We start from the raw sequence: 21,132 nt of genomic DNA, 5'->3' as shown, positions 1-21,132 counted from the left end.
ATTTTTCCTCTCATTTGTTCCTTTATTTTTATTTCTTACATAATGGAGCTTTGATTCATAGAAATCTATTTATATAGTCTAGGATTTGGGCCAAACTCTGAAGTCCTAGCTCTGTCTTTCCTCAGGCAGAATGGCCATTGTGGTTAGTGATATGAAAGAGGTTTACTAGGACTGTGTGTTCAGGGCTGGACTCCTGGGGGGTTATTCTTGTTCACCCTGTAATTTCTTATATCCTCACTGGAAGAGTGATTTCATGTAAGGAACTCTAGGCTATATTGCAGCCGGAGGAGGGATTTCCTGAAACAGAAAAAATATCCCAGCTCTCACTGCTGAGGCCAGTATGAGCCTATGCTCCCTCTGCATGTCCAAAGGCTCCCATTCAGCACTTCAGGTCCCAGTTTTTTGACTTCTTCCCCTCTCTTCACATGAGTCCTGCAAGAGAACAGATGTGGAAGCCACATGCTAGCTGTTTGCTGGGAAAGCCCTGCCATGAGGATAGGGGTGTTCTGGTGTTCTCCCCCTTCCTGGGGCTCCAGGGTGGGACATTTGCTGTGGAGGAGGAATGACTGGACCAGGATGACTGGCACGGCCTTGCTGCAGCTTGTGTCTGAGGACTGCACTTGGCTGGTGTAATTGAGGGCAGGCAACTGAATGGGATCTTGGAAGCGCAGAGCAGGAGCCGGCTTTCTTCAGGGCAGCTTTGCTTGGGGCAGTTGGGTGTGAGCAGAGGGCCCCACACAGTGGGTCTGTCTGAGGAGCTGGCAGAGCCAGCTGACCTTTTATCTGACAAGCTGGCAGCAAGGAGACGGCTGCCAGAGAGAGAGCTTCCCACTGACATCAGAGTTATTCTTGGGGCTAGATGGAAAGCAGTGAGAGATAATGCTCTTTGCTGTAATGATGCGGCTGATTTCAAATACTTTGCATGAAAATAGCAGCCCAAGCCCAACTAAGTAGGTCAGAGGAGCAAAACTGAGGGAGATTGCTTCACTGTGGCACAGGGACTGGTGGTTTTCTCTAATAAAGTACAAACCCTAAAAGAAGCTCTTGCTGGGGCCAGAAATGCCCAGAAATATTCTTAGCAGTCTGCTAATACCCCAGCTCATCATCCAGGATTTCTTGCAGTGTAAACGCTCTTATACGCTTGGTGGGTTTTTTTGTGGTTTTTTTTTGTTTGTTTGTTTTTTGGTTTTTTGGTTTTTTTTTGTTTTTTGTTGGGGTTTCCTGCTTTGTTTTTTGGCTTGTTTGTTTGCTTATGGCTGCTGGTAAGAATGCATTATCTATGATAGTACTACCTCTTGGCCATATTTGATGACACAATGTTCATATTTTTAGCCCAACTAAAAGAGATCACTGTAATGATTCAGGGACAATCAGGGAAAATGTTTTCAGAGTATGTTGGAATACCCACCTACACACAGACACACACATTTTTATATATAGCTCTCCCTCTATATACGAAGATTTTTGTCTTTTGACTGATTTGTCATAGTCCAGAATGCAAGAGCCATGGAGATAAGTATGCTATATTTTGACAATACTAGAGTAATGAAATAGCCAAACAAGCATTCCTTAGTCCTTCACTTCCTCAGCTATTATTCTTTGAATGCTGGAGATAAATGTCATTTGTAAATCCCACTCCTTGCTAACATTAGTACTATGCATATGCACTTCCTATGACAAGTAACCCTGCCAGTGAAATCTGTAAGGCAGCAAATTTTAAAGTTTTCTTTTAAGCGTGGATAATTACTGATTGGGGGCATCTGTCTCTGCTGAACACCCACACTCACTCTTCTTTAAGTGTTCCAGGTTGGTGACTTACAGTCAAAGAACCTTGAAACGTTTGACATCCTTTCTCCTAATTATGAACTTTGTTATCAACTTTCTCTGCTGGAGTGGCTTTTCCCTTTCCTTTCCTCTTTCCTTTTGGAGCACTAGCTAAGCCTATGGCCCTGGGCTATGCTCCTTTTCTCATCCAACCCAGCTAACTGAGCTGACCCACAGGTACAGGACAACTCTGAGCCTGTTGGCTCAGTCACTGCTTGGGCTCCTGCCAGCTCTCCAGCAGCACCATGCAGCAGAGAGCAGAGCCACTCTTGTACAATGCTGTCTCATGTCAGGAAATCTCAGGACCTCACTTGTGTATGGGGAATCATCCCTTCCTCACAAGAAAGATGCTGCTCCTCAGAAACCTCTTTTCTCCAGGTAGAAGTTTGTGTCTGGTTTTGTTACCATAAGAGGCACCTTGAGGGTTATGGCCCACAGAGATAAATCATCCAGTCCCGTGGGTAGACCTACTCTGTCCCTCAGCCCAGAGAGAAGAGTTGTGTTTTGTCCCTGTGCTCCTCTCCCTGGCTTTACCATATCAAGAGAGGGCTGATAAGTTGCCTCAAGCCAGCGTCACTTCTCTGCTGCTGTGCTGGAGCGAAAGGGCTCTGAGGAACCTTCCAGATCTGAAGTCTCTTAAGGCCCCATGAATTGTCTTCTGGAGCTGCCTGCCTTTCTCCATTGTCTCTGGACATGTCCTTGGGAAACTGGCCTCTGAAGTCAGCCCCAGAGAGGAGGCAAAACCTGGTACTTGTGAATACCTCTGCCCCTTGTCCTTCCTTGAGGAAAGGATGGAACCAGAGATTTTTGTGAAAATACGGATTGTTTTCTTACTCTATATGCTTTCCTCTTTATCTTCCACTGCTGTTGTGTTTTTGTTTTACCCTGTTCTATTTGCTGCAAGTTCATCTATGTTCCTTGTAATTTTTTCCTATCAAAAAGTTGTAGGTACTACCAGGAGGAGGGAAAGTGCTGAGCTGCTTTTGGGGTAGATAGAGAAATCCCTGCTGGGTATTTAACCTACATTTGTTTGCAATTTATAGAAGTGTTCAGGTTCTAAGTCTGCTGTTGAAATCAAGTAGTTCAAGTAGTTCAATAGGATTTGGCTGAATTACTATAAGAGCTATACTAACAAAATTTGTAGTGTCTTTTCACGGAGGTCATAAAGCCTTGTAATAGGGAGGAGATTACTGGACATCTTAAATTTCCTTGGAGTTGACAGCTTTACCTTTCCCCAGATAGCAGCTCATTTTAATTGTAAAGGAAGATATTCTCTGTTCAAAGCTCAGAATTTGACTGATGGATCCAACACCACAGTGGCAACATTAGTCCCTGGCAGCCCTAGGCAGGTTGATGAGAGAAGCAAATTCTGCAAAACATGGAAACAAAGGCAAGTGGGAAGCCACACAATGCATTTGTTGTCTGCATGTGTGTGAAGTCCATTGTCAGAAGCCATCCTTTCCTCCAACAGTAGGAGAAGGCTGCAATTGTGGAAAGTCCCAACAATGGTTTTGAAGTAACAGAGGCTCTAGCACATCTAGGCAGAAGTACTGCATGTTCAAGGAGACAAAAGGGAAGGGCTATTAAAGCCCAAGAAACTGCAGCAAGGAAGGATATACACATAATTTCTCTGTATAAAGCTGGCAATTGAGCAGCATCCCTTGTAACTCCCAGCACTCTTCTGGCAGATCAGCTGCATCTTAGATTCTGTGCTGTATCTCATAGTACAGAACTGGTTAAAGGCAGGGAAATCTCTTAAAGCTCTGCTAAAGGATTTTGATTAGAATTTATCTGTTTAAGAAATTTTTTCCTTATACCGTGCTGTCTGTGCTTTCGATGTGAATCTGTAGTTTCACATCTAGACTGCAAGTACAGAATGCCTGTAGAGCCATGTATAAACAGTCACATAAATAGTTGGCAGTGGACAAAGGAATCACTTTGTTGAAGCAGGTAATTGATGGGCAAGTTATCCAAAGGAAAAGCTCATTCTCCTTTCCGTAAAAAGCTGTAACAGGCCTTCTGGCATAAGGATTTTTTAGATATTAATGGAAGCATTTTTTTCTTCCAACCTAAGTAATTAGTATTTTCTCTTAAAAAAACATGCCAAGTTTATGCCCCAAAGATTTCTTGTTCATACTCCATTTACATATAATGATTCCTGGCTGGCTGGCTTTATAACATCTCAACATCCAACATCTCAGCATTTTTATTGCAACAGGAACTTTGCTGCAGTGGTCATTTCCTTTGCCCATTGCTTAGACTACCTAATCATCACTTTTTCTTTGCTGGCTCCTTTCTCTCTGTGGTGATCACATCCCTGTGCTGGCTCGCCTCTCTTTGTGATATCAGGCAGAAATAATTTATCTTTGCTTGCAAGCTCTAATAGAACCTGTCCCCACCCTGCCCATAAACCTTCATTCACTGTCAGGAGGCTGACTTCCACCTTCATCAGCTACAAGCAAGCACCTCTGCTATTTTCTCCTCGGGCTTGGGTGGAACTCCTGATTAAAGATGTGTAATGCTCTCTCCCTTTCTTCCAGCTCTTGTTCTCAGAAGGATTCTCCTTTGAGCACTGCAGGCCAAAATCTTGTCTGTAGTTTGCTGGACCTGCAGGATGGCTGAAATTGTCCTGTGGTTTGTTGTGTCTCTGGATCTAGTTTTTCGTGTTTGTGTTGTAAGCAAGGATTGTGCTCTTGTGCACTGAATAGTACCGTGGGGATCCCAAGGCTGGGACAACCACCAGTGACTCATTGCATGGGAGCGTGCTTGGGCAGAAAGAGAGGAAGGGAGGAGAAGGTACACAGGGATTTTAAGAAGCTCCTTTCCCTCCCTTTAAACGCTCCCTTTGATACACCTCAGCACCGTCCCTTCGGGGGGAATGATGCACAAACCTCACAGACCTTTACTTCAGCCTCCAGCTCTGGCCTGGCTTTCTCCAGGAATGCAGGGAGCTACACAGAATGCTTCCAGATATTGCATTACAGTCTGAAACCAAGGCAGTGCTTTTGAGTGGAAAACCCAGGTCAGCCTCAAAGAACTGGGGATTTGGTCGGTAGCCAACTTCTTCTATGTAACTCTGCTTTTCACATCACCCTGCCCTCCCTTTTCCTTTAGGCTTAGTGCTGAGGAGAGTTAGGTTCTTGCTCTCTCCGGGAGTTTTGCTATTCTGAAGAGTGCAGGATTTTACTGTCAGGTGCATCCTCGCTCTGCAGCTATCCCTATGAGGAGAAGCAGCACACGCAAGGGAGAAAAGGGTGTTGAGAAGGACTGTTTATAAATTACTTCAGCGAGGCAGAGTGATGTGTCATTCTGGCAGAGAGCCCATTAAAGAGGAAACACTACTCTTGAATGCATTCAGCTGGGGTTTCTGAGAACTCCTTTATACCCACTCATTATTCATTTCACATTCTGGAAGTGGATGGTCATGTTTGCCTATGTGACGCAGATCTTAATAGTTTTCTGCAGTACTACATCATTTAGCTCTCAGCTAATACAAACCCAAGCTAGTAATTAACATTAAATGCTGAGAAATGGATCTGATGTGATGAACACTCAGCACATAATGAGAATGCTGTGATTTCTTACTTGGAAGCCACCGTGGTCTTACAACATAACCAGTTGTTACAGATGCCCAAACAAAATTGGGATTAACAATAGGATCTGGTTCCACTTGCAAACCTAATTGCTGCTAGTCTGGTAGAAGTTGCAATCTCGGGCTCCACTTTGACAGATAACAGCTCGGGCATCTGTTGTCATTTCATAATGGTGTAATGCTATTTATGCCACAGAAATCCCAGCTGAGCCATGAATTACACGTAGATCAGGCACACCACAAAAAAATGCAGCTGTGTTGGGGGACGAGGCTTGCAAGCAACAGCTCTGCAAGGCCAATGTGTACACTGTGGAGTGGGACAACGTAAATTAATCATAATAATTATTAATAAAGTTATTAAAGTGCCTGCAAAACTGCGACCTGAGCATGCCAGGCATGGCAAAAACAGCAGCTGGTTTCTGCTGGACAGATAGACAGCCAGGAAAATAAAAAAAAACCCTTAACAATGGGTAGGCTGGAGACTTTGTCCTTGATTACCCCTAAGAAGACAGGTGCCAGGAGGGGGTAAATACACTTCAGCCCTTCTGTCTTCTGATGCTGTCAGGATGCTGGTGGTGGTAGTGACTGTGAGGGCTCCTGTGGGACCGTGGCCTTCTCTGGGTTAAGGATGAGGGTACCAAATGTTCTGGGATGAGCTCTGAATACAAAGCCATGTTCCCAGCATCCCTGTTTTTCAGATTAAGCTGTAGAGGGGGGAGGCACGGTTTCTTGCCCCATGCAACGTGGCTGCAGAGCTCCAACCTCTCCACACTGTGGGGTCCAGGCCCTGAAAAGGCACCCAGGGGAACACTTGTGATGGAGAAATGCAGAGAAAAGCTGTCCCTTGCTGTAAGAGCATGACCTTAGATAGAGACCTCAGCTTCCCTGATTCAGCTGCCCCTGCTGTTGCTGCATTTCTCCCTAAGAGGGGAGAAACTCAGTGGGGCTGAGGCACTGAGGGGACATGGCCCCCAGCCCATGGATTGCCCCATTCCCTGTGTTTCTCCAGCCTGAACGCTCAGTGCTTGTGGTGGGGGAGAAGGGACACAAAGCAGTGCTTAAAAAGAAAACGAGAGTAGGGTGACCTCAGCTGACAAAGTGCCTTCGTCTAGTTCTCAGTCCAGGAAGAAGTAGGCTGCTATGTTTAAGCACAGCAAATAATGTGATGGCAGCAAATACAAGACTACCTGCATGCTTCTGGTGTGATTTATGCCTTGGTTTTGCTTTTGGGGGGGAATTCCTCTCTAGGGCTGTATCTCCAGCTGGAAAGCTGCAATGCAAGAGGAAATAAAAGACAAACGGGAGAAGGGGTAAGGAATGAGAACGGGAGAAATCGGATAAAAGCAGAGGGCGAACCCAAAGTGAACAGATCACAAGGAGTTTGCAAAGACTTGAAGCAAAGATTTGATCGATGCATGCCAGAGAAAAGCCAGCCTGCAGTGTGGAAAATTTTGAGTGCACTGTATCAGACTTTAGCCTCACCCTGACCAAAATATTCCACATCCATATCAGGCAGATAACAAAGAAAGTTCTCATGAAAATTCACACGCAGTAGCAGCTCGGAAAATACAGTGATGTGAATCCTAATGGTGTGAATACAGATAGAACACTGATAGGAATTCACTGAGTTTACCCTGGAAAAATTAAACATTGAATGGATTCCACTAAAATTGGAACTTTTCTCAAGCCCAAAGGCTGAATCACAAAACTTGCCTTCCTGGTGAGTGCAAAGCAATTCCTTGCATATAGTCATTAATCATGTGGCTTACCCTGAAATATCTTATTTTTCTTTTCCTTCCCTGTTGAAAATACATTGTTTAAACTGTTGTAAACTGGGCTGAATAGAAACTTTTGCACCAGATACAGGGTGATCAAAAATACTACTTCAAAGCCTCCTCTCTTGGGCTTATGGCTTTGCTTTGTGTATTTTTAAGATTTTGTGTATTTTTAAGATTCTGTTTGCTTACAATAGCCTTCAGTTGAAACAGCAGTCATTGTAATTGTATCCACAGTCCCCTTCTTGACTAAATTAATCCCCAAAGACATAGAAACAGGTTCTCAAAGGGAAATCCTTCATGTATCCTTTCAGTCAGTCCTTCTTTTCTCTGTGCTTTTATTTTTCAGGTTTTTTAGTGCAGAAATGTCATAGTCATGATCTGTCTTGTTTTCAGGCTGGTAATTCCATTTCTCAGCTTTGTTCAGTTTTCCCTGAGCTGTTGGATCCGAAATGCACAAAGGAAAAAATAAAAATGTTTGAGTCCAGTGGGGTAGCTGAGGTCGGCTTTGGGCCCGCAGTATGAATGGGGAAAGGATGATCTCTTGCAACGTGCCTTCATGCACATTCTACAATGGCATACATTAATTTTTAATCTATTAATTTTCTAAATTATTCATGTCAGAGAGATAGAATAAAAGGAGGAAAAGAAATGGCAGACTACCTAAAAACAGCATTCCTGTGCAGCCAGTGATATCTTTCCTCTCTTGGCATGCTCTAAATCTCCTTCTCTCCCTCCCGATCCTCTTGTGGACACAGCTGTGATTGGACATATGCTACCTGGCAGCTGTGGGGGTACCCAGACCCGATGCTCCTGAGGCTGAGCTTTGCAGACACCCCAGTGCTGGTGTCAGTTCAAATCGGGGACCTCCACCTCACCCTCAGCCACTCTTTTCCCCCCTGCAGGGATTTCTTCCCCATACCTGTGCTGACAATGTTGCTTGTGTGCCCCACTGTAAATTATGTCAGGCATCTCTTCTGTGTGAAGAAAGATGCAAATGTATATTTTTGGTGTTCCTAGGTCAAAATCCATTTAAAATCACTCTCAGAATGGATACAGTGCATGGGCAGCTCTATGATTTGATGAATCTTTTCTTTGATGAAGCTTTTCTTTGACACCACCTTGTTTAATAGTGTCAGCGCGTGTGCCTGCAGATGACACCGTGCAGACCTGACCTCCGGCTCCTTCAGCCTCTGCTCATCTGTCTGCTGGGAGTTGCTGTTGCCTCACGGTGCTATACAGATCAACAGAAGCTAGTTAAATATGCCTACGGATTTTCAGACCTGCATCTACATCTCTCTGTGCATTTGGGTGACACACGGCACGACTGATGCTGATCTCGATTGCACCTTTTCTGCATTACCGTCAAACAAACAATGAAAGAGCCATGAGTGGAATCCTCCAAGGCATAGCTGTCTGCGTGCCATGCCCCCGCTTGAGTTCTTCAGGTCGGGAAGCCTGCGAGAGCAATCCTCTGCAGGAGCTTTTATTTTAAATTAAAGATGCTACAAGACTATTATGTCATGAGGCATCATGAAAAATACCCTTTCAGGAGATCAGACTGACACTTCCACCCTGCGAGCGCACAGCGCAGCAGCTACACACCTTGCTAATGTTTGTGTAGGCGCTGTGTAAGGTCCTCGAGGGCAGGCAGGGAGGCACCGCTTTGTTCTCTCACCTGCGCTGAATAAAGAGAGTTGTCGGTGCGCTGATAAATCCTGCCGCAGACCTTTTTGTTACGCTCGGAAGAAAAACAATGCCATGTGCTACAAAGCCCCCCCGCCCTCCCCCGCCACCCGTAGGTGATAAGAAAAAGTTTGCTTTGCTTTGTTTTTTAAATAGGGGTTGCTTTGTGCATAGGCATCTGCGTAAGGGGGTAGGCAGTGATGAGGATAGCCAATGAGGAGATTGACAGCTGCGTTTAGAGACCTGAATTTCAGCGTCTTACTTTGGGCTTTTCTCTTGAGCCATCGCCAGCATCTAGCCAACACAATCTAACTAAAGTGGCCCTGCTGGAGAATTCAGGGATGTTTTTTCTTCATTGCCTGGGTGCCCAGCTGCCAAAGCGGTGCGCACTTCAGTTAACATCTAGGCATGAAATCTGTAAGAAACCTGGCCTACTGTTTGCCCTCCACAGCATGCACTTTTGGAAAGATAGTGTTCTGCAATACCCTCTCTGGAGTTTGCTCTGAGTCCTGCATGGAGCCCCAAAGCTGTCAGAAAACGGACAGGACTGCACCTTCTCGCATTTGGCCTCCACAGAACCGCTGGGGCACGAACACAAGATGGATCCCTGTGTACGGCCTGTCTGGAATCCTGGCACACCTTTTCATGCTGAAAGAGTACGTACAGGATTGCTGCTTTGGAAAAGCCACCACTGCAAGGAGAAGGGAAGACCCTGAGGAGTAGCAATGCAGGTAAGCCTGAGGATGCTTGACAGGAGGAATGTGACGGCCAGGTCTTGACTCTGCACCACCTCGTACAAAACCATGCAGGCACAAGCCACAGTTATCCCCACACCTCCTCTGTGCATCAGGAGGAGTGTTAGCAGCTGGTGAGCCCAAGGGCTCTTTCTAGAGGCAGCCTCATTTGTGGGCCTTTGACTTCCAAGCCAGGCAAGTGAGCTGGCAGTGCTTCTCCAGGTTGGTAAAGGACAACATGAAAAATATGAACAGGACCCAGAGGAAGACCACCAAGATATTTTGTGGATTTTTCTACCCCTTTGGGTGATTTTGTTTTGTTGTTGTTGTTGTTGTTTTGGGGTTTTTTTTGGTTTTGTTTTTGTGTTTTTTTTTTTTTTTTTTTTTTTTTTTTTTTGTTGTTGTTGTTTTTTTTTGTATGGTAGGGTAGGGTAAACTGTCCTATCTCTGCTCTGATGATGGAAACAGATCCACTTTACCAAGAAGATGGATGGATAGCTCATAATCTGGATTTGACACCTGAGATAGTAAGTCAGAAAGGGCTAGTGGCTCTCATTCTTTATTTATTGAACTTCTTCAGACCCCAAGAAAGTGCTAAAAGGGCAGACTATATTTCTTACTTATTTTTAAGCTTTAGGTTGCATTACAATTTTATGCTTTGGGTTCTTCTACAGTGACCTATTCCAGTCATAAACCAGTGATGGCCTGGGCACATTTAGTCTGAGAGGATTCCAGATGGCTGTCGTAATGGAGAGTGACCAGTCTTTCAGTGTGGGGTCTGTGCTTTGTCTGAGCTGGCCCAAATTGAAAAAAAGAGTGATATGAAAATACCTTTATTATCTGTGCATTCCCCAGTGAGGAAGTCTGGAACTTTTGTAAAAGTTTAGTGTTGTTTTTAGTCATTACTGGTGCAGAGCTATTAAATGTGGACTGGTTTTGGGCTTACCCCTTGGCAGTAACCTCTCTGCAGGGGATCATTACAATTTTCTTGCATTAGAGAACAGAGATTTTTGCTTTTGACAATTGCAGAATAGTTTTGCACTCTACATCTGCTTATTATTTTGATTTAGGGCCTTGGGCAAACTCTCAGTTCATGCAGTGTCTTCCACCTCCTCTATGCAAAAAGAAGTGAGGGTCATGGTCTTGCCCTGAGGTTGACAGGTCTGAACTTGGTGGAAGAAGCCTCTAGAAATTTTCAGAGCTCCTGATGTAGGGAAGAGCAGTCTGCCTGGGGCTCTCTGTGTTTGATCCCAACACAAGTGAAGATATTTTACCCTTTTCCTAAAGGTCCCTCTCTGCTCACCCAAATCAGTCTGCCAGAGCACCGTGGTCAGTGGGAAGCTGAAGGCCTGCAGGGATTTGGATACCTAACATGTCTATAATTCCAGGGATTGGGATCAGAGGATATAAACATATCAGCTGTGGGGGTAGTGTGAGAATGACCCTTTGGGGTGGGTTGCATGGTTAGCCATATCCTTGATCTGATGGAGTGCCCTAGCAGCTTAGACTGTGGTTGTGGCCTTCAAGAGGAACCTCAACAAACCGTGTGGGTATTGCCTGAGCATTCTGGGCCCCTGTTGTGAGCATAATGGAAGATAACAACCCTTCCCTATCTCACAGAGAGATTGCATTTGCATTTGTAAGGTTTTTTACAATGACAGATAAGTAATTATCTAAGTAAGGGAAACTAAGTTCCTAACATAAGTGCACGAATCTTTTCATTTGCTTTGACTCATCTCTGGCTGGACTAACTCCAATTGCCAATTGTAATTCCCCTTCTCCTTATAAAATCAATATTCCACTAAATCATTTTCCTTTCCAACTCCAAACATGAACATTTTATTGCACAATGACATCTATTTCAAATCCAGGCAATCTGTCACCCTGAATGCCCATAAATTTTAGGGACCAATATTCAATGATGTTGAGCATAAGGTAAATGAGCCACATTAGATAATTTGGTTTACGGGTGCCGAAAATCACTGATAGACGTGAAAGAAATATTCTGTTAAATGTAGCACAGAGTGTGCTCTAATACAGCATGAGCACACCACCTGCACTCCCTGGAAATATGACGTGTTAATTTACTAGTCAAGCATGATGTCTCTGCACACAACCGGTCAGCCCGCACCGTATGGGCGTCACCTGGCCCTGTCTTAATCACACCTCATGGTCTGGCACCAGAGCCACCCTCAGCAGGCACCAGCAAGCAGCCCCCGTCCCAGTGCTGTCAGACCTTATCTACAGAATGGGGAGGAAGCCATGGGAAGCAATTGCTATGTTCTGGCAGGAAGGCTATAAAGCAGTGATGGGCACTCGTGGGTTTATCGCTGGCACGTTTCCAGTGCTCAGGGTGGATGTACCTAAGTGTGCTCCCACCATGTCACGAGGTGGGGCAGGGCGGGAGACTGATGTGAGCACCAGAAATGCATCAGAACTTGCAGGCTTGACCTGGGTTTTCATCTGCATCTGTGTGGCCACCACAGCTGCTTACGGCAGAGCCATCTGAGATTCACTGCAGGACTGCCATGACTAAAGGTCTGAGCTCAGCAGCACTGGTCACTGCCAGCGCTGGTCTGGTGGCCCACTTAGAGGGTCAACAAAGCCTCCTGCCTAAAAGCTATGTGACATGTCAGGACAATGGCTTGTTTGCATCTTTATCCATTTCTTTATGTGAAGATGACAAATTTATTGAGTCAAACTGTGAAGCTTTTGTCCAGAGCGGTGGTGTCTCTGCTTGACTTGAGGGGAGCTTTGCCAGAACAAATCCTGATTGAAAAAACAGGCAGGGCTTCAGGTTTTGTGGAGTTCTTTAACTGACACGCTAAGCTGAAACACATTTGCAAGGGGACTCTGACTGAAACAAAGTTTTTGTGGTAAATGTGGCAACTTGGGAATCAAAAGAAGTCGCACAATTGTTGCCATATGCGCTGAATCCTGTTCCATGCAGGAATCCTTCACATAGGCTTTGATTAGTAGAATGGGTGAGACTAATAAGGATTTGAATAATTTGTATCACAGAAATATTTTTTGTGGGGGTTTTGCTCTTCCTAAAGATGTCTCAGTTGGACTTTTAGCTGCAAGGTCTAACAATTTTGAATACATGATTACAAATGCTTGAGTGTTTAACAAGCGTGCAAGGCTTTTGCATGCTATTCATCCATTTCTAGACATCCAGCGTATTAAAACCTGACCAGGGCACAAGGCTTCCTTTCATGAGATCACCCATGTCAGTATCTCCTGAAAACAAAGGCATAGTGAAGGTATAATTGTTTTCACATCACCTGCACAAGTCACAGAGATGGAAAGAAGGGAAATTTTACCAAGTAAGGAGAAAAAGAAAGATTTTAAGTGGTTCCTGAGTGGGACTCTTTTCCAAATTGAACTTACTTGTCACAGTCTTAATACAGAAGGAGAGCAAAGACAAGATCTTGGGGCAACCCTGCCCCTGGGCATGTCGCAAATTAGAACCTGCACACGACAGCTTTGTGACTATGTGTACAGTGACAGGGGTGAAGGATGTGGCACCTGCAAGGCGTGGCCTGGAAAGGCCAGGAGAAAGCCTGTCAGCTGCTGACACTGTGCAATGTCCACTGATAACCCACTTGGTGGCATCACCTCGGTGCTGTGGGTCACACCCTCTTTCCTCTGGCCTCCTGCTCACAGGAAGCTGCCACTGTCTGCATCCTCACGCGCCTGCCGTGTTCACGTTACTGCCCATCAGACCTTTGAAAGAAGGATCTTCATTTGCTGCTGCAGGGGTGTAGTGTCTCATCAGGTTATGCTGGGGTTCTCATTGACACTTATAAATTTAGCTGTAATACAAGTAAATCTTCCTGCTGCTGTCGATAAGAACACCAGCACTGAGTCTGGAGTTGAAAAGGCAAAGGTGCATAAGTGCTGTTTCAGACATCAAAGAAGACCTAGATGAGAAGCCTCCTGCATCCTTGTGAGAGAGCCCTTGTTCCTTGCCATCATCGCTGTCTTGGCAAGACTGCAAGAAAGAGCTGTGTGAAAATGAGCAGACGTCATTAAAATTATCCAGTGAACTTCAGTAAAAATGTACTGAGTGGTCCTGACTGAGAGAAACATTTTTCACACTGTAATGGCCACACAGCTCCCTAAGTGGGAGAAGGAAGGTCATTTACTTCACAGAAGAAAAAAATAAAAAGTCTATGAGATCATTTATAACATTACTCACAACCATTATCTATCCCAAATCATTCTTATGCCTTGTCTGTGATATTGGCTGCTTTGCAGTGCTCTGAGTTGCTCTTCACATTAAACCCTTTCTTATTCCTTAATGGCATACCAGCTGAAATATTTAAAGCATTTGCAGACAAATGGATCTAATTGTATCCTAGATGCAGGAAGGCCCCGGGGACTGCTAACTGCTGCCACAGCCACATTTACCTGCCCTGGGGGAGGCTGTTGTTTCAGTAAAAACCCTGTTGAAAACTAGTTAGTTAATAAGAAAACGCTTTTCCAGAAATAGAGCATCTTTAGGCTCATATCCTGCACTGACCCACTCCTCTGAGTGACAACTTCTTCCTGACCTGATCCACAGCCTGCTGCTTCCATGGAAGCCTGGTGAAAAGGCTTCACTGGCTGTGAAGGAGAGTCGTGCACTGGGTTGTCCTCCCAGAGGCTTCTGCATTGAAAACAGGCTGTGAGCGTGGGATTAAATGCAGGTGCAGAAAGGAAGACCAAAAAACTCATTCAAGGCAATGAAAGTTTCTTTCTTGGTTTGTGTTCTAGTCCTGTTTCCCATCCCCATGTGAGATCCTGGTGTGTGTGGCAATAGTTTTTCAACATGACGCTAACAGATACCTCTGAGCTGCAGCCCACTGTGATGGCTGATCTAGTGAGTATCTTGAGGAGTTTCTTGTATGGTTTTTAGTGTCTTATTTGCTTAGTAGCAATTACAGGATGATGTCCTGTACTCATCAGGGCACACCTGTACAGTGAAGGACTGGTGAGGATCATTCACAATCTCCTGATTTTTTTTTTTTTTTTTTTTTTCTCACTCACTGTCTTTATTTGTCCATAAGTCCCATCCTGTATTTTCCAAAAACATAGATTTTGACTCTCCACGCTGCAGAGCTGCATTCATGAATTGCAGGACCCTGGGGGAGTATCTGGGTCGTCCCTCCAAATCACCATCATGTTTTCTTCAAGGATAGGGTGCAGTGTTTTCCTCTGCCTGGAGCTGGTGAATGGGTCTTATTTACTGTTGCCAGAAAAGTTAGAAATGACAATGTGCTTTTGTGAGGCAGTCAGGTGGGTCATCCAAAAAGAAAAACACTCTTTGATTACCCCAATGCTGAAGAAATCACAGCCATTGTTAAAGGTATCTGCAAACAGCCCACGAACCCTGCTTATTCCCTAACACAATGAAAATTACCACCCTTCGAGTAAGAAGCTATTTGAATAGCAGACAACTGTGGAAACATTTGGCAGGAAAGTGTGTGGGAAATAACAAAGCAGTTGTAAACTTGGACTGCCGTGGAGTGTTTGAAAATCCTGCCCAGAATGTCCTGAAGGGAAAATGTTACACTTGGTGCCCCAGACTATTTTGTATGAGACATTAATATTTGTGCTGGTAATGACTATCACTTTTCCCATGCTACTGGTGGTGCCCTAAACCAAATCAAGGGCAAAAATAGATTGCCTTGCCCAGATCTTATAACTGCGAAAAAGCGTGCCCTGTTTCCCAGAGTAAAAGTGGTTGAATGATCTACTCTGAGAAACATGACTCCAACTATTTAGTGGCTTCTATCTCAGGTCACCGTGGTGGAGTTCCAGTGAAAAAAAATAAAAGTTGAGAGGTGGGTGGAGAGCAGCTGAGAACACCAAGCATTCAATGAGCATGGATTAGTCCTAAACCTGGGTTAAGGCTTTCAGCCAAAGAATAAAAAAGCTGGTGAGATAGGGAACATGTTGTTCTCATTATCTGCCAGTGGTTGCACATCTGCACTAAACGTCAACAAAAGGGCATTTTTTTTTTTTGTACAATTGTACATTGTGTAATAAGATAAGAATAAAACTAATTCACATTTATCTAGAATTTCTCAGAATGGCTGTAGTCCCGGTAGACATAACTGACTTTATAAAATGTGAACGTCTGAGTCACACCAGCAGATTGTACATGGCAGGGAAATTAATCTGATGTAATAGAAATGTTTACAAGCCCAGTAACCCTTCTCCCTCCACCTTCCTCCGCTTTAAAAAGCCACGTAAGGCCACGGATCAAAGCAGTGCAGCAGCAGCAGCATGCTGAACACTGAAACAATAACAGCCCTGACTTCCTCAGACGTCAATAGCACCAGTTACCAGTGGATTTTTGCATTCACTGAAGAAGGAGGTAATATAATCATATGCATCAAAGGCTGGAAGTGGAGTTATCACTTATCACTAAAATATTGCTAAACATGATTAAACACGGTTCAGTGGAAATATCAGAAGCCGACTACCCAGCGGGATCAAAAAAGCAGCAAACAGTTCAGAAATGTGTGCTCAGTTAATGTTTACCAGATGCAATCAATTTAGATAGTTCCAGTACTGAATTCGTATCTTTATGGAATGAGTACAGATACACTCCTCCTATGTCTAATAGTTTTTCTGCCTTTACATTTCTCTTTCTTTTCCAAGCAACCCTGGCTTTTGTTTCTCAAGCTCCTTGCCACTCCCTAGGAAAGCTGTAGGTTCCTTTCAGATAGCAGGTTTGTTATTGCTTCCTGAGCAGATCTCAGGTTTGGTAAGGGGAAATGCGATGACACAACACATTTAGGGTTTTGTAAGACGTGATTTCACTGCGCACGTTGCTGTGAAAATAAATGAGAGCTACAAAGTCAAAAGAGCCCATTCTGAATAGATTAAATGTTACCCGTAAATGAGAATTTGTTCCCCTGGGGGCTGTTCCTTGCAGGGTCCCACAGGTTTTCTTTGTGGTCCTAGCTGAAGATCTGGAGATTAAAAAACAAAAACAAAAACAAAAACCCAAAACAAAAATGGTGAAGCATTAGGGATAGGTCAGCTAGAAAAATTGATCTGGATTACTTGTTAAAGGAAGGTCAGTTAAACAGTACACATTTTGACAGCCAAATGAAAGACCATGAAGCTAGGGATAAATAAAGGCAGCTTACCTACAGGAATAGGGGCTTTATCCTAGAAAGTGGCGGTTTAGCAAAGGATTTAGGTGAATAGGCTGCTAACCAAGCCTATGGGAGCTCTGGGGATAGTTCATAGCATAAAGACCGATTTGAATCTCAAAGAGCAGTGATATATTTAGCTGCCCTACTAACATGCTGGAGAAAGCTCAGACAAAAGCAACAAGAATGATTAGAGGTCTAGTAAATGTGAATTTGGGGGAAAAATTGAAAAATGAGACTGTATCTACTCTGGAAAAGAGAAGGAGACAGTCCTCAAATACGTAAAACACAGCTGCGACAGAGACTGTGATAAAACGTTGTCCATACCTAGTAACAATAGCACAATGTTTAACAAGTTTAATGTGCAGCCAGGAAGGTTTATTTTAGCCATGAGAAACATTTTCTAATGATAAGGACCATGGAGCACTGGAACATACTGCAGACTACCACAGGATTAAGAACTGGTTATGTCAGTGGTTTCCAATATTTATTTTGCCCCAAATTTCAGGTTCAGAGAAAACGGACAGTGTTCTGCCTCCTTTTGTTAAATGGCAAAATTGTTTGGGCATAAAGCAAAGAGCCTCAAAGGCTTTTAAATACTGGAAAGAATGATGGAGATGATGATGACACACGTAAAAGTTATCACACAGGGAACTCACCATCTCTATTAAAAACAAATGAAAAGTTGGTTTGGGAGTTGGGAGTTACTCATCTGTTTGTAATGGGAGTGGGAGAGTGCTTGAAAAGTTACTGGGATGTGACTGGGGTGTGAAGAAAATGGCACAGGGGTAGAAGTTGGGGGGGCTGTGTAAGAGGAGTCATTACAGACAACAGATGAGTCCATCTTCAAGCAAGCAAGAAACAAAGGTGTTTGGGATAAGTGGTGATGAAGGAACGCTAAGGACTCTTGTGGGTGGCCATGGGATTACTGGCGTTATTCAGGGCTGGGAGCAGAGAGGACCATTGAGAGAGACATGACATGATAGTAAGGCAAAAGGCACAGCTGGAGGCATTTGTGGCTGAGTTGCAGCAGCTTTTCCACAGCTGCTGCAACCCCCTGGTGCTCACCTCACTGGAGAGATTCCCAGCGGAAGCGGCTGTGCATCTCTGAGGGAGGCTCAGACCCAGTCTCAAGGTGATGTTATTCAAGCAGACCTTGTTATGATTGCAAGTACCATCTGAACAGTATTTGTCAGATATGTTGCCCTTGCCAAGCACACAGCTTTGACAGCAGAGATGCTGTCAAAGGAAAGGAGGGCATCTTTCTGCTTTTCTGTGCTTCTTGTGCTGTTTAAATGGTACCTTTCCGAAGCCTACAGAAATATATACTGATGTAAATATACACTTGAAATGCTCTGCTGGCTGTTGAGGGTCTGAGCAGATGGTGCCCTCAGTTATCCCTTTCCTGATGTGTTCTTGCACTCTTTCACTCCTACCTCCCCAGCTGAAATCCCATATTGCTCATATTTGGGAACTGGAGTCACGATCTCAAATGTCGTCACTATAGCTGAGTAGAGAAATGCCAAGCCTCCCACTGTGTTCGTGTGGGCAGAACCTTTTCTTTGATTAGCTCAGAATACTTTCTAATAGGAGTTAACCTTCATGACATCCTTGAGGGACTGGCCCACTGTGATTAATCTTAAGATCTCTATCTTACAAATAGGAAAATTAGTACCAAAACTTGCCTGACATCATCCTCTAAATCATTGCTTAAGCCTGGGAAAGATTCTGCTATCTCTCCTTTATTTATATATTTATTTGTCTTCTCCATGGGTTGTTTTAGCAATTAAAATGCACTATTGGCTATAGGGAAGAAGCCAATCTGAAACTCCTTAACAACATCTGTATGTTAGAGGAGGCCTTACTGCTATTGTAAGCCCTGTTTGGATCTCTACATCCTCTCAGTTCCTGACTAACAAGGACTTGAAATGAGTCTGGCTGAAGCCACAAGCCTCCAGTGAGGTCCCAGCACTGTATATAATGTGATTCCTCTTGCAGGGAGTCCCAGCCCATGCTCAGCATCCTGGGAATAAAAAATGCTCAGAACTGCAAAAACACAAATCGCAAAACAAGTTTGGTGAAGTTTGAAGAGCAGTTTTTGAATACCCCAGCATGGACGGTAAACCACAACAACAGTAACAGGAAAAGCAGCACCACAAACGAAAACCCAGTACTCCATTTGAAACTAAATTCATTTAATAAGCTAAAAAAATTGCTCAGAAATGAAAATCTCCAGCACCACCACCCTAACCACATAAGATACATGAGAATAAACAGACTTGTGGGCGCACCTCAAGCAAGCTTAAAACAGCAACCCCTTCCAAAACAGTCTCCACACTCACAAGGTGATCTCACCGTCTGGTAGAAATAATTCTTGTCGGCTAACTGTAATCAATCTATTTCACAGGACTGCTTGCTATATATAAAAACTGCGGTTGGTGACATGGGCAGGACCACTATTTTCAGACCCCAGGGAAGAACCAAACTGAAACTATTTCTCACGGAAACCAGTTTTAGGTTACAGGTCAGGTAATAATTTGGGAACTTCAGCAAAGGACAAGTCCTAACTCAGCTAAGTCCCCAGAAAACACTTGCAGTTATTTTAGATTTGGTACCAGAACACCAGCTGAGGTCTGCTTTTGCAGAGGTTTCCAGGAAATTAGTTTTATTCTTGTACTGGCAAAAACCCCCAAACTTTGAAGAGTGGATGATCCACGCTGGAGAGTCAGATGATAAAGGCCATGAATGTTTACTCACTGTAGTGGATGGCTGGTTACCAGGAGACCCTCTCTGATGCTCAGACACAGGACCAGATGATTGAGTAGGGTAAACATCAAATTCCTCTGATCATGAGCAAGACTGTATGCGTAGACACACAAGCGCCATATGAGAAAAAGGTAGAAGACAACATTTCTTAGAACTGATAGTTCTAGTATTAGTGTCAAGGAGTTGATGGGTGGAAGTGGAAAATCAATAAAAAGTACATAGATCAGATATTTAACCATTTTCTGTTAACAGACAAAAGCTTTGAATGTGCCTGGTGTTTAGTGGGGAAGGCTGGATAGACAAAGTAGCAAAAAAAAAAAAGAGTTTTGTACCTACATCTAATGGATGTATTAAATAAGGGAAGTAGTAACTGTGCTTAGTGAATGGACAGGCTGTTACTGGTCAGTATAAACTAGATATTTAAAGACATATAAAGATAGAGATGAGCTCTCTATGGCATTTTCCAAAGCATCTTGCTTGAAATTAGTGTCAGTTGTGTGAAGTGGGAACTGTACCTGCTTGAGATGCAGTTTGGAAAGTCTCACCCACATCCTTTATGTTTCTAAAATGAACATGTCTTGACCTTGCCCACCTGCTTCTAGTCACAGGCTGGAAGAGGAAATGAGCTTTACTGCTTCTTCCACTCCCAACTGATTTCTTAACTGTGAATGAATGAGTCTAAATGAAGAAAGTGCTCTTTTTCACACCCATTAGCTAAATTGAAACCAAAAGTCACTCTCCTAAACATGTTTCTGCATAACAGAAAACTAAAGTCTTTGCATTTAAAAAGGGAAAATACCAAACAAAAAATATCAATGACACATCATGGTTCAAAACAACCTTAAGAGTTGAAATTAGGCTCCTTTTATCCTGGGCCTTTGCATCTTGACTGTAAACTGGCAAATCAAGGGCAACAGTTGTCAGAGCTGAAGAGAGTGGTTTGTCTGAAACCTCTTCTCTGCATGACCTCTTCTGCTGGGCAGCCTGGACCACGTCCACAAAAGAACAGGGCTTGATGATGCTAGGCCTTCTTCCAGTGTACAAGATGTAATGGAGATTGCAGACGGAAAGGATGAAAACGAACAGAGAAAAGGAATGTGGTGGGAGCCTGGGTGCATTGTCTGAGGCCGCACAAGAAATTTGTGGCTTTCAGGTGAGCCAGCCATTGGCACCTGTGGAGGGGGTGTGCTGATTTCTGTGACTCTTCCCCAGGAAGCCAACTCAATGATATGTGAATTACCAGCTGTCACCCAAGTGTCCCTTCACAGTGACATTATCATTCATCAGCTCCTGGTAGAGTGTGTCCACAGTGACTTTTCAGGGAAAAAGACCCATCTTTTGTGATAAATGACATTCTGATGTATTTTGCACAAAGCAGGAGGTGTCAGACCATCTAGCAAAAAGGGAAGTGACGGAAAACCACTTAGTAATACTGCCAGGATACCTTCGATACCTAGCAAACCCCATTTGTCTCAGATTATTGACCAGTTCAGCCCAACCCAAGCAGATACAAGCAGCTGGGCTGCATCAGCCTGTTTGAGGTTGGCACTTACCATGGCAGGAAACTTAGCCTTTACAGTGGAGATGATTTGGCAGAAGACTGT

The sequence above is a fragment of the Hirundo rustica genome, chromosome 3 (assembly GCF_015227805.2).
Source record: "Hirundo rustica isolate bHirRus1 chromosome 3, bHirRus1.pri.v3, whole genome shotgun sequence".
NCBI lineage: Eukaryota > Metazoa > Chordata > Aves > Passeriformes > Hirundinidae > Hirundo > Hirundo rustica.
The sequence above is the reverse complement of the archived record's forward strand: the minus strand, read 5'-3'. Positions refer to the sequence as shown.